This window comes from Sminthopsis crassicaudata, chromosome 1, assembly GCF_048593235.1.
Source record: "Sminthopsis crassicaudata isolate SCR6 chromosome 1, ASM4859323v1, whole genome shotgun sequence".
NCBI lineage: Eukaryota > Metazoa > Chordata > Mammalia > Dasyuromorphia > Dasyuridae > Sminthopsis > Sminthopsis crassicaudata.
This window is the reverse complement of record NC_133617.1, coordinates 351,799,732-351,812,603: the sequence shown is the minus strand read 5'-3', so window position 1 is coordinate 351,812,603 and position 12,872 is coordinate 351,799,732. Positions and strand designations below refer to the sequence as shown.

Here is a 12,872-nt window from a genome sequence, read left to right as displayed (position 1 = left end):
CTCTCTCTGTCTCTCTGTCTGTCTCTGTCTGTCTCTGTCTGTCTCTGTCTGTCTCTCTCTTTGTCTCTCTCTCTCTCTCTCTCTCTCTGCCTCTCTCTGTCTCTCTGTCTCTCTCTGTCTCTCTCTGTCTCTCTCTCTCTCTCTGTCTCTCTCTCTGTCTCTCTCTCTCTCTGTCTCTCTCTCTCTCTCTCTCTCTCTCTCTCTCTCTCTCTCTCAATGGAAAACTAATCCTGCAGCCACTATACAGTGGGTATATTATTGCTTTTTCCAATGGGAAAGATGTTTTTGTCTCTTTTTAGCCTTTGGCAAGTGATTAGTTTCTTTCCAACTTTTAATTCCACTCAGTTCCCCACACAGAGCACTCCATTTCCCATCTCTGTACTGTGTCTTTGCATTGGCTCTTTCTTGGGCTAAGAAAACTGCTCTGTCTCAGACCTCTTTTCTCTTCCTTCCAGATGTAGATCAGGCAATACCTTCTGCTTGCACATCTTTCCAGATTCTCAACTACTAAGCAATCTTTCCTTCAAGCCACCTTGTATTTGACTCTTTTGTATTTATTTCTAGCTAATAGATTTGTAAAGAAATTTTTAAAAATTATAAACAATTGGGGGAGAGTGACGCTTCTTTTATTCCTATTTTGCATGATGAGAAAACTAAACTGTTTTCAAGGCTCAGTTAATTTGACAATTTTTTTCAAAAGAAAGGAACAACCATTTCTTGTGTCTACTATGTGCCAGGAACTATGTCAAGAACTTTTCAAATATTCTTATTTGATCCTCAGAACAGGTGCTTTCATGATCCCCATTTTATAGGGGAAGAAACTGAGGTAAATTGAAGTTTAATGACTTACCATGGTCATGTAGCTAGTAAGCATTTGAGGGTAAATTTGAACCCAGGGTCTTCCAAACTCCAGGAGTTTATCCACACTGTACTGCCTAACTGCCTTTTTAAAAAATCTCTTTATATTTGTTCTGAATATTGATAGAGATATATACACATATATAGGCATGTATATGTATACAGATGTATGTACATACATTTACACATTTATAATATATTCTTGAAGTGTCTTCTGTTAGAATTTTTTTTTTTTTGCAACTAGAGCCTGTTTTGTTTAATGTGTTTGGGTCCCCAGTGCCTAATACAATGCCTAACATCCTATAAATGCTTAATAAATGCTTGCTGATTGACAGATTAGCCTACTATCTTTACTGTGGTATGGAATTTATCTAAAAGTAGATTGCAAAATCCTGTATGAAGGTGAGAACTGAGAATTTCTGGTCTATCTGTATTGTCCTTACAAGATTATATTCTGTTTTTGAAATTTTTTTTCTTTTTTTTTAAAAGCCATTTAATACCATTGCAACTCTGACTTGTACCAAACAAAATAAATAAACTCTTGCAAGAGTAAGAATAATTGGTATCCCTCACTCTTCTGTGCCTTGATCTGATTCCTAAGAGGTATTGCTCTAGAGAAGCTACAAAATGCCTGGTGGGATTTGGACTACCTACTCTGAGTTTCACTTTTATTTCTTCACTTGGATTCAGGAATCTAGGAGATTACTCTACCACCTCCCTTTGAGCCCAGTGAAAGGTCTGAATATTTAGGGAAGGACAAAAATATTAAAACTTCCCAAATTTGATCACTGGGAATGGAACAGGAAAGTTGGTAAGGGGTTAATGTTTAGAATCCACTGAAAACCTCTATAGACAACTATGTAGAAATTTTCCTTGCATTAGAACCTGGGCAGGAAGCTACTAATTGCCTATCAAATGCAGTGGAGCAAAATGGCAATATAAGCAAAAGAAAAAAAAAGAAGTCAGATCAAAAATTTAGAGCAGAAAGAACCCTTATTACTAGAAAGGTCACCTACTATTCACTCTCTCATTCTACAGACACTTGGTATAAATAAATAAAGCCTCAGCAGCCCCTTGTAACAGAATCTCCAGAAGCATGCAGGCATGACAAATTGGCTGCAAGAATTACCAACAGGAAAGTGAAGAAACTCCCTTCCAGCAAGTATGAAGAGCTAGGAAAATTTTTCAGTAACTTGAAGAGAGTATAATATGTTTGTGTTTCTGTCATTGATTATATTTAAAAAGCAAAAAATCATTTTTTCTTTCTCCTGGAAGAGAAAAGAATGAAAAAGTAAGAGCAATACATCTTCATGGTTCACAAGAGACAAAGGGGAGCTAAGAATCTTTTGTTACTATCATGCTAAATTTATCATGCATACAGATACAGAGAAGTTTGCAATTTCATTTGTAACACTGTTTTCTGTTCTTATAGTTATATGATATTATAATATTATATACTATTCTTTTTACTTATTCATGTTTGTTGATTTTAAGTTTATAATAATAAAAAAAGAAAAGTTTGATAAAAGAATGCTTCCTCTCTCTCCAAGTTATTAGGTAGAAAAAAATAATCCATGAAAGAATGGAAGAAGTGCTTCAATATAAAAAATAAGGAATGCTGAAGAACCAGAAGGAAATAAATCCTACCATTTTATTAGAATGTTGGTGGCTGGAAGGAAGCCACCACAGAGGAAGAAGCAGGACTAGTGAATAATTAGAGCTAAGTAATGGACATTATCGTTTTCCCATAGTGAGGAAGCTGGACTATTTCAGAAGGAAACAACTTCTTTCATTCCAAGGAATAATGACATAAATTCATAGGAGAAAGCAAGAAAGAGGTCATTTAGAACATCATTTTATCCCCATGGGCAGTCTGATGCATATTTGTGACTATGTGCATAAAAGAAACTGTATGCATATTGCACATACATATCCTTCACAGAATACCTACAGAATCTGGACAAAGGTATAGGCTGACTTCATAAACTAAATAAACCTTGTTCTATGCAGTTGGAAAATACAATGTTGTCACTTCTGGGAAAAGAGAAAAGGCAGCCAGCAAACAGGCTTTTGGCTTGTGGGAGAGTGAGTGTGAACTACTCGAGAAGAGGCAGCCAGTTTAATCCAATAAACATTTATTAAGTGTCTACTATGTGCCAGGCACTGTGCTAAGCACTGAAGATACATTTAAAAATTGTCCCTGCCATTAAGAAGCTTATAATCTAAAGGAAGCAGGAAAGATGCAAGAAGAGAAGGGAAAGCAATAGTTCAGGGAGTTTCCACCATCTTGAAAGCAGCAGACGAATAATTAGATGACAGTATATAGAAGGGCTAGGCAGTAACTTGAAGAGAGTACAATACGTTTGTGTTTCTGTCAGTGATTATGTTTGAAAAGAACAAAATCAATTTTTTCTTTCTCCTGGAAGAGAAAAGATTGAAAAAGTGAGAGCAACACATCTCCATGGTTCACATCACAAAGGGACAAGAGGAACTAGGAATTTTTTGTTACTATCATGCTAAATTTACCATGCACTTAAAAAAAAATCAAAATATACACAGAAGTTTGCAATTTCTTTTGTAACACTGTTTTCTGTTCTTAGGATAATATGTTATAATAGTATATATGATTCTTTGTACATATTCATGTTTGTTGAGTTCCAATCCAAACTCTCATCTCCTCCACTTTGCATCTGCTGCTCTTATTGTTCAGCCATTTTTCTCAGTCATGTTCAACACTTTGGGAAGAAGTTGATGTTACATCCTCTAGCTATCCTGTAAGAAAGGAGAAGAGGCTTAGGGAGATGTTGTCAATCACCTCTTCAATTAGCAGCACAGTGGTCAGTTTGGAAGTAATGAGTGTATCCTAGGAGGGACATCTTGTTCTGCAGAGTTGAAAACCAGGCAGAGCAGCAGATGAAAAGAACAGTTTCCATAGTATATGTGCCTCCAGGTCATTCTAATTTGAGTTCAGGCCTCATTTTCAGTGTTTCTGGAGACTTTAGAAAAAAAAAAAAAAAAAAGGAAGGGGGAGAATGCCCAGGGTTTTGTCAAGTCTCTGCTGTGCCTTGGGATTTTTTTCATTTTGTTTTGTTTTGTTACATTTCAAGATTTTTTATTGTAACAACCAAAATTGAAGCCAGCCTTTGGAAAATTTGCTTCCTCCTAACAGATCCACCCATCCCCAAATGTATACTTTAACATTTTCCCACCTTTCCAATGCCCTCTTTCATTGACTAAGGTTTTGAAGTAATTCTCTAACACAAAAAGAATAGTAATGGAAGAACCAGAAAAAGAAAGAAGAGAAAGCAGCAAAATTCTACCTAAAACAGGATGTTAAAAATGGCAGAGGGTTATGGATCAAAATAGAAAAAATAATTGAAAGCGGAGGAAAAGTGGTCAATAAAATGTGATTGAATGCTTGACTGCAGTTTTAGCAGTTATGTGGTGTTTTGCGGGCAATTCAGTGACATAATTTACTTTGCTGTGGAGTGAGGGCAATATAATTTTGTCTCCTTGTTCCCTAAAAATGGCTCTCTCTGTGATAGGTTAACTCAAATATTCATGCCTCTGTTCTCTGGTAAATATAACCTGACAGAAACCTACTATCATCTGATTTTGAACTAGATGTCCCATAGGCATCAAAAAATTAACATATCCCAAACAGACCTCTTTTCTTTCTCCCTTGAACTGATTCTTCTTCCAAACCTTCTCTTTACTGTCAAGGCTACCTCCATTCTTCAGTTACCCAGGATAGAGACATCATTATCCTTGATTTTATATTTTTCTTCATCTCCACATTGAGTTGCCAAATTTTAGTGTCCACAGTATCTCTTCCATTGGTCCCCTTCCCTTCACTCAGATGAACATCTTAATTCAGTGCCAAGTCATGGAAAGCACTAAATGAATTCTTATTGATAGATTGATTTGATGTCTGCTTCTTTTTCTATTTCTACTTCTTTTACTCCTTATCAAGACTATTCACCGAATATTAGAATCACAGAACTTTAGTGCTAATAAGGAACCTTAGAGTAAAACTTTCTAATTTTATAAAAGAAATTGAGACCAAGAGCAAGGAAATCATTCTCCAATTAGTTGGCAAAGGCAGCAGGCCTGAAACCAGGTCTCCTATATATGTCTGTTTTTCACCAATCCAAACAATAAGCTGTTAAAAAGTGCCTACTATGAACAAAGCATTGTGCTAATCACTGGAGATAAGAAGGCAAAATTATGATCCCTCACCTCAAAGAGCTAATATCCTAATGGGGAAGAGATAATCTCAAATGAAAGACACAATAGAGATTACCAGGTTTTCCTTCTATCTCTGGCAACATTTTTAAATCTAAAAAATGGTTTGAAAGTTTTTGGAAAAAAGAAATAGCAACCCTATGAAGTCAGTATGACTTTATTTTTTTTTAATGGCCCATACCAGACTAACCCCATTCCCTTTTGTTGAAAGTTACTAAGATATATCAGCAGAATAATGTAATTTTCCTAGCACTAGCTTTTGGCATTTGGCAGACTCTTTTATGCTAGCCTAATGCAGTATTGTAGAATTATGGGTGAAGTGCAAAAATGTGCTGGAGCCAGCTCATATCATTTCACAAAATTTTCATTGTCAGTATTTACACTCCATAAATCAGCAAATGATAAATATTGTCTTGATTTATTATCTTTTTTTTCTAGATATAAGAAAGAAATAGAGAAAATGTTAATAATGCATATTGAAATTTAAAATATGCCCTATATACTTCAAGGGGAAAGAAAGAAGAGTCGATTATTTATACATTTATTAGCACACCCTGGTTAAGTGATGGAATCTTTTGTGTATTCAGAACTTGCTAAATGACAATACCAAAAGAATAGCCATTAAAAGTTCATTGTAAACTTGAAGAAGTATCTAGTGGTGTGTGACAATTCAGACTCTATTCTTGACCCCATTTTAACTGTTCTCTGCTTTTCCATGTCATTAAATCTTTAAAGTCCTTAGGGCCTGTGTGTCTTATAACTACATTTTTGTTTACCTTAAATCACAGGTAACTTGATGGTAGTATTGCTAAAAACCTTTCCCCCTCCCCAAGTGTCCATTATTTTATTTATTTTGGATTAACCTTAAATCATTCTTTGTTTATCTAGCTGTTTACAAATAGGGGCACTTGTCTGCAAATGGGCAGATTTCTACATATAAGGTATAATATATAGTTGTACTCTCAGTTAGTCAAAGGAAATAAACTGAATTATTTTAAGTCAACTGATATGCCAATGACACGGTGGAATGTTTGCCAACTCTTTAGGGTCTGATCCTATGCCTTTGTGTATTCAAGACTCCCAGTAACGGCCTCACCAACAAATTCTTTTGTCTTTTTTTGTGCTGCTCTTTATGTGGCTGTCACTCGTGTTGAATCACTTGACTCAACTGCTATGGATTACGTCAGAATTCAATTATGTGATACTTTGTGAGATAGGATGTGATGCAAGTTTATTGTGAATTTTTTTTCTTCACTTTGTCTTGGAGGGGTCCATAGATTTTGAGTTTTAAAACTATGAGATTTTCCCTATGACATTAGTAACATTTAATTTGGGTTATACTTTATGTATTTTTATAAATAAATGGACTTAAATTCTAATCTCTCATGTCATTTGAGCCATTGCTAATGACTAGACATTTCTTCTGTTCAAAGTTCAGTGGAAATAAATACTTTTAACATTTTAAATAAGTTTGAACTTAATGTCCTCAGCTCCTGAATTTTTAATCATACTTAGGATGCCAATATTTTATTAACTCAAACTCACTTTTCAACAAGTGTGTTTTCTTGGTTTCTTTTATTAACTTTTTAGTTAGCTGGCTGGACCAAGAACTGGATATATCCCCTCTCTCTTGCATCTCTTTCCTCCCATCCTTTTTTTGATTCTCTATGAGAACAAGAACTGCATTTTAAAAAATCATCAGATAACACAAGCCATAAGGATTTTCATTCACAGTTAAAAGTGTTGTGCTTTGTGAAAAGAACTGACAGAGGGACAAAGCTGTATACCTAGACACATCCTAAGGCCACACATGCTCAGTGACCTGTGTACTAAAGGTTAGTGCAAGGTCAAGCCGTTAATACTAGAGATGGTGATGAATTCTGAGTCACAAATTCTTAGTCTGAGATTCCTAGAACATTGTCTCTTTGATGAGCAACTTCAGCAAGATAACAGTTGATTACTTCAATTTGACAAAGCAGATTTCTGGTATTTCAGTAGCTCAGAAAAATATTTCATAGTAGTGCCTAGAAACCTAATCTTTTTTTAAAGTATTCTATTAATTACCAAGAATAGGAATGGAGGGTTTTTGAAATGAGACTGAGATAGCCTAAAATAGAGTAGCATCTAGGGGAGGTTTATAAGAGATGAAAAGTATAACAAGGAAAAAAAATGTAGGGTTTGTTTTGCTTTGTGGAGGAATTCTTTGTAGGGCATACTTAGCTAATAACTATCTTATGGATTTTTAATGTGCTTATTTATAAAAAGAATGGGGAATGGCTGAACAAGTAGAAATGATAAAATGCTATGCTCTAAGAAATGATGAGCTCACTGATCTTAGAAAAATATGGAAAGATTTATATTAAATGATAAAAAGCGAAATGAACAGAACCAAGAGAATATTGTGTACAGTAAGTGCAAAATTTTTTTTAAGAATGACTTTGAGCAAATAAGTCATTCTGAATATTTTAAATACAAAAATTAACTATAAAGGACTTATGGCGGAAGGCACTATCTTCATCCAGGGAAATAACTGAAGTATGATTAGAATAATAGATAGATAGATAGATAGATAGATAGATAGATAGATAGATAGATAGATTAAAGGAGAGAACCAATCTCCTGTTTATTTCTCTTTCATAGACAAGATAGGTGGAACAAAATTAAGGACATGCTACATTCAGGTAAAACTGGTGCAGTTTCAATGTGATCCACTTTATAGTGTTGTAGTGATGAAAGCACTTTATAAACACTAAAATACCATGCAAAAATTATCTGACATCATTTTCATTATTATATGTTTTTTATATCTAATCTTATACACATAACCTACTTATGATTAAGAATGCAAATATCAATTATTAATTCTAGTTTTCATGATGTTTGCTATTTTCTTGTTGTTTGTATTCTTGGCAAAGATATTGGAGTATGCCATTTTCTTCTCCAGCTTGTTTTATGGATAAGTAAGCTAAGGCAAGCAGGATTAAGTTGCCCAGGGTCATACAACTAGTAAGTGTCTAAGGTCAGATTTGAACTTATGAAGATGAGTCTTCCTTATTTACTATGGCATAATGGATATAGAATTAGCTTTGGAGCCAGAAGGAGTTATATCCAACTATAGCCTCTGATATATACAGACTATGTGACCTTGGGCAAATACTGACTTTCTGCATATTTTAGGCAGCTCTCTAAGACTCTGAGTTGCAGAGAAGATATATTACTAGAAAAAGTTCCTCCCCAGAAATTCTCACTTTCACAGATCCAGTCCTGATCCCTGTCTGCAAGAAGCAGCCTTATAGAAGGTAGGGTTCTGATATATTTTGGAAGATTTTTTAATTGACCAAAAAGATTATTATTTTACTTACACTTAAGGAAGTTTTCCATGTAACTGAAATTCCTTAAGTCCAAAACTTTAAAAAAATTTTAGTAAGTACTTCCTTGCCTCTTTAATAAAAGTAGATTAAATATAATTTTTCTTTTGGTGAATACTGAATTGCTATTGTGAACTTCCATTATTACAATTTGCTATACTATAAGAATCCCTTTATGGCTAATATTCATTCAGAGTTGGAAAGGATATTAAAGTTTGTTTAACTCAAACTGCTTATTCTTCAAATTGAGGAAAATGAGACTAAGAAACTTTTCCAGAATCACTCAGATAGCAAGTAGTAGAACTGATATTAGAATTGAGGTCAGTGACCTCCAAATCCACTGCTCCTGGTTTTAAACCCAATCATTGCTAGCCACTGATTTACAGCAAACACTGGTTTTAGGATATTGAACTTGTACCTGTTGTACCTAACTATAGCATGTCCTTAATTTTATTTGGACCTAAAATAAACTTCATGACTGACCATAAAAGAGGAATAAAGAGGAGATAGGTTCTCTCCTTTTATCTGACATTGTGACCATGGTCCCTTTGCTTAGTTCTCATGATTTCCTGAAGCTGGGAAAAAGAGAGCTGCACAGGCTCTCCCTCACATCTACACACCCAGATGGAGCCCACACAGTCAGATGTTGTCTGCGTTTTTTTTTAAATTCAATTCTTATTTTATTCATTTTCTTTTTGGTTCCATGCCTTCCATTTTCATTCCCATTCAGCTGCTTCACATTAAATTCTACTCTCTGTGGTCAAGACATTTCCCAAGATGGTCTCTGATTAAAACTTTATAAAATTTAAAACAGAAGCAAGTTCAGAATAGAATGATGGAGCCTTAGAAATGGTCTAGTTCACTGCCCCTTATTTTACAGATGCGAAAATTGAGGTCCAGCAAAGGGAAATAGCTTGTTAAAGGAATGATATAAACAACTCATTAGTGTCAGTGCCTGGATCTCAAACCCAAGTCTCTTGATTTCAAAGCCCTTTCTACTATATCAAATGCCTTCATTCTTTCAGGAAGTTAATGCATTCATCTTTGAAGATCTTGTATGCACCAGGAGCTAGCCTACTTAATTGGTATTTGAGTGGGTTCAAACTAGCCCACTGTACTAGCTGGCCCTAAATATCAGAACAAATTTGACCTTATTATTCAGTCCTAGCCAGATTATTTTGCCATCTCCTTACCAACTTGGGCAAACCCTCTTAGTCAGCAACCTGTGCTCTATCACTGCTTTCCACCATTTGTTCTGAAAATAGTAATCAAATCAATAAAACTATCACTTCTGGAAAGGGCATGTCAGCTGATTATTCTATATATTATCACTCTCTCTATGGCTCCTCAAGTCAAAATTCCTTTCCTTTATCATTGCTACAGAAATGTTTTGTCTGTCTTTCGTTATTAAAATGTAAGTTCCTTGAGGGACTTTCTTTAATAGAGCATCTGGTATAATAAGCACTGCTTTTTAAAATTAATTCATTCTCTTAATTAAAGAAATGGCAATTAAATTCAAGATGAATTTCACTGTATTTCATTGAATACTATCCAGCATTGCAGAAATGCTAAGTCAGTATAAAATTGTTTCTGATCTCAAGAAGTTTACAGTCTTGTTTTGAACATGATTTACACACAAAACAAATAACAACAAATAAGATACAACCAATAACCAAGAGTTGAACAAAAGAACTAAACGCCAAAAATAAATATTATGGGCAATCAGGAATGTCCACATTATTCATTGTCCTTTTTTTTTTCATGTTTTATCTTCCTTGGTATCCCTGTCCTCCTTTGACTTCCACAACCATTCACCATCTTATCTTTCTTTCCATACCTCTAACTACTACTTTTTTCTCTTCCCTAATTTCTTCCCACTTTCCAAATGTTACTGTACCACAAGGTATTGTTCTTTGCTTTCTGTTCTCTCTTAATATTCTCTTCCTTGGAGATCACACCCATTTCCATAACTTTATGTCTATGTAAATGTCAACCACATTTATATCTTCTACCCCATTTTCTTTCAAAGTCTAGTCCCTCACTTCTGACTGATTGCTAGACATTTTCTTCTGCCTTTTCCCTCAAAACCTGGTATTTGATATCACATAAAGCTGATTCTGGCTTTTTGAAGTCTATGCAAGTAAAATTCAAACTCTGAAAAGTCCATTCAGGCCAGCAAAGCATCAAACATAGCTTTAGTAATGGACTCTTGTCTAAAGTTCAGTGTAAGAGGTTCATCATGAGAAGTTGGCCATCAATATATAGATTTTCTGGCAACAGCATTCATGAAACCATCAACTAAGTAGAGAAGCTATGATCTGTACTAAACATCCCATACTGATGAAGTGTTAAAGCTAATACTTCTACTGTCCCAAATTTTTCTATCACCCTTCTATAATATCTATACCTGGAAATACTGATGTATAAACCCTCTGCATTTCAAAATTATTATTTCTGAAGCCAAATTTATCCACTTTCTCCCCTACACCACATGGCTCACTAAAGCCTCCATTTCTGTCAATGAAACCACCATTATTCCAGGCATCCAAACTCAAGGTCTCAGTCATCTATAGGTCTACCCCATCTCCATCCTCACCCTGACCTTACTCCTAACTATTCTTTCAGTCGTTTGGTTCTCTCATTTTATTCTTTTTTAAAAAAAATATCTTTAGTCCAGAGATTATTAACTTGTTGTGTGTGTTTCCTTTAGCAGAATGGCGATGCTTGTGTGTCCTTTCCTGGAATAAAAATGTTAAATGTATAAAATAAAATATATAGGATTTCAAAGGAAATCAATTCTGTTGAAATATAGCTATTAAATATATTTTTTAAAAAGTTCATGGGCTCCAGATTAAAATATCCTGCTTTAGAACATACCCCCCTTTCATTATATTCCCTTTTATTGAGACCCTAGTTAATTTACATATTTTTCTATGACAATAGAATCCTAACTGGTCTTCCCCCCCACTGCAGTCTATATGACAGAACACTGCCAGACTGTTAAGTCTTTGCTATTATCATCTCACTGTCTTAAAAAACAACAACAAATGCAACAAAGAACAAACTTTAAAAAACTCAAACAAACAAAAAAACAACCTTTCATATTCCCTTTCTAGCAGAATACTGTTCAAATTCCTCAATTTAGTATTCAGGGTTCTTTACAGTCTGAACTCATGTTTCCAGCCTTACTTCACTTTAACCATGAACTCTTAGCTCTGCTCAAATTGATCTATTTGCAGAACAGACCTTCTGCTCACTGCCTTCAGGCCTTTGTCCGTCTGGCAGCTTTTATATCTTCCCTCCCTCACAACCTTTCTTAAGGGACCAATTTGCATCTTACTTTTTCCCTCTTCATTAGCCCATTCTGAGATCATTAGAGCTTTTCTTCCCACTAAAGAGACCTCCCCTTCCCATGTACATCTCTAACCTTGTTTTGTCCACATCAGAATTTTCAAACACCTCACTCATTGGCCTTCCCAACACTCTGAAGTGTGGCTGAACCAGATTAAAATATATTTGGAAAAGTTTAAAGAAATAAACACAAATATAAAAAAATAGGTAACATTACATTTATAACTGAGTCAATATATGACCCTCAAAAATTCTTATTTAATTTTAATGGTCAAATTTCTATCTGATACCACTAATCTGCACCTTTCATTTGGGATTTATCACTTGCTACTGTGTTCCCTAGTGATTTTTTCAAGTGTGTGTGTGTGTGTGTATGTGTGTGTGTGAATATGTATGTATGTGTGTGTGTGTGAATATGTATGTATATATATATATATATATATATATATATATATATATATATATATATATACATACATATTCACACACACACATTTTTTTAATGAAACTGGATTATAATGCTCAAAGTGTATGTAGCTCCTGTCTCAGGTTTTTTTTATCTTCCTTTACTAGGTTAGGTGATAAATTATACAGATTATAGCTATAGATTATGTATATATATATATATATATATATATATATATATATATTATAGATAAATAAATTATATATTATAGATTAGCAAATAGAGTGGTAAGTGATGGTTCATGTGATATTATTTGAACAGTCCCATAAAGGCCCCAACTGTTCAAAAATATTTTCCTGTTGGAAATATATAAAAGAAATATTTGTTGAATGTAATTTTACTGGTAGAGAGCCATTCCTTTTGTGTTAAGCATTAACCTCATCTATTGGTCCTCTTGAAATTCAAATTTTCCTGGGACAGGTTAAAAAATATTGTGCAGCTAACTTTCTTTAATTTGTTAAATTGATATCTGCACAGAAGAAAGAGAAAGCAGGACTATTTAAGAATAGTATAAGTTTATGCCACAGAAAGGAAGAAGGAAAGTGATCATTCAAAGTGGATAAAAAAGAAACAAAAGCAAATTT

At 34.3% G+C, this 12,872-nt stretch overlaps 1 long non-coding RNA gene across 1 annotated transcript in view; it reads left to right on the top strand.

Annotated features, from left to right (window-relative positions):
• Window positions 1-12,220, top strand: part of LOC141549582 (uncharacterized) — a 104,882-nt gene extending 92,662 nt beyond the window's left edge. Inside the window, exon 3 of the long non-coding RNA XR_012484386.1 lies at window positions 1,897-12,220. This is a non-coding gene — a long non-coding RNA (uncharacterized LOC141549582). The remainder of the gene's footprint in view (window positions 1-1,896) is intronic.
• Window positions 12,221-12,872: the final 652 nt, after the last annotated feature.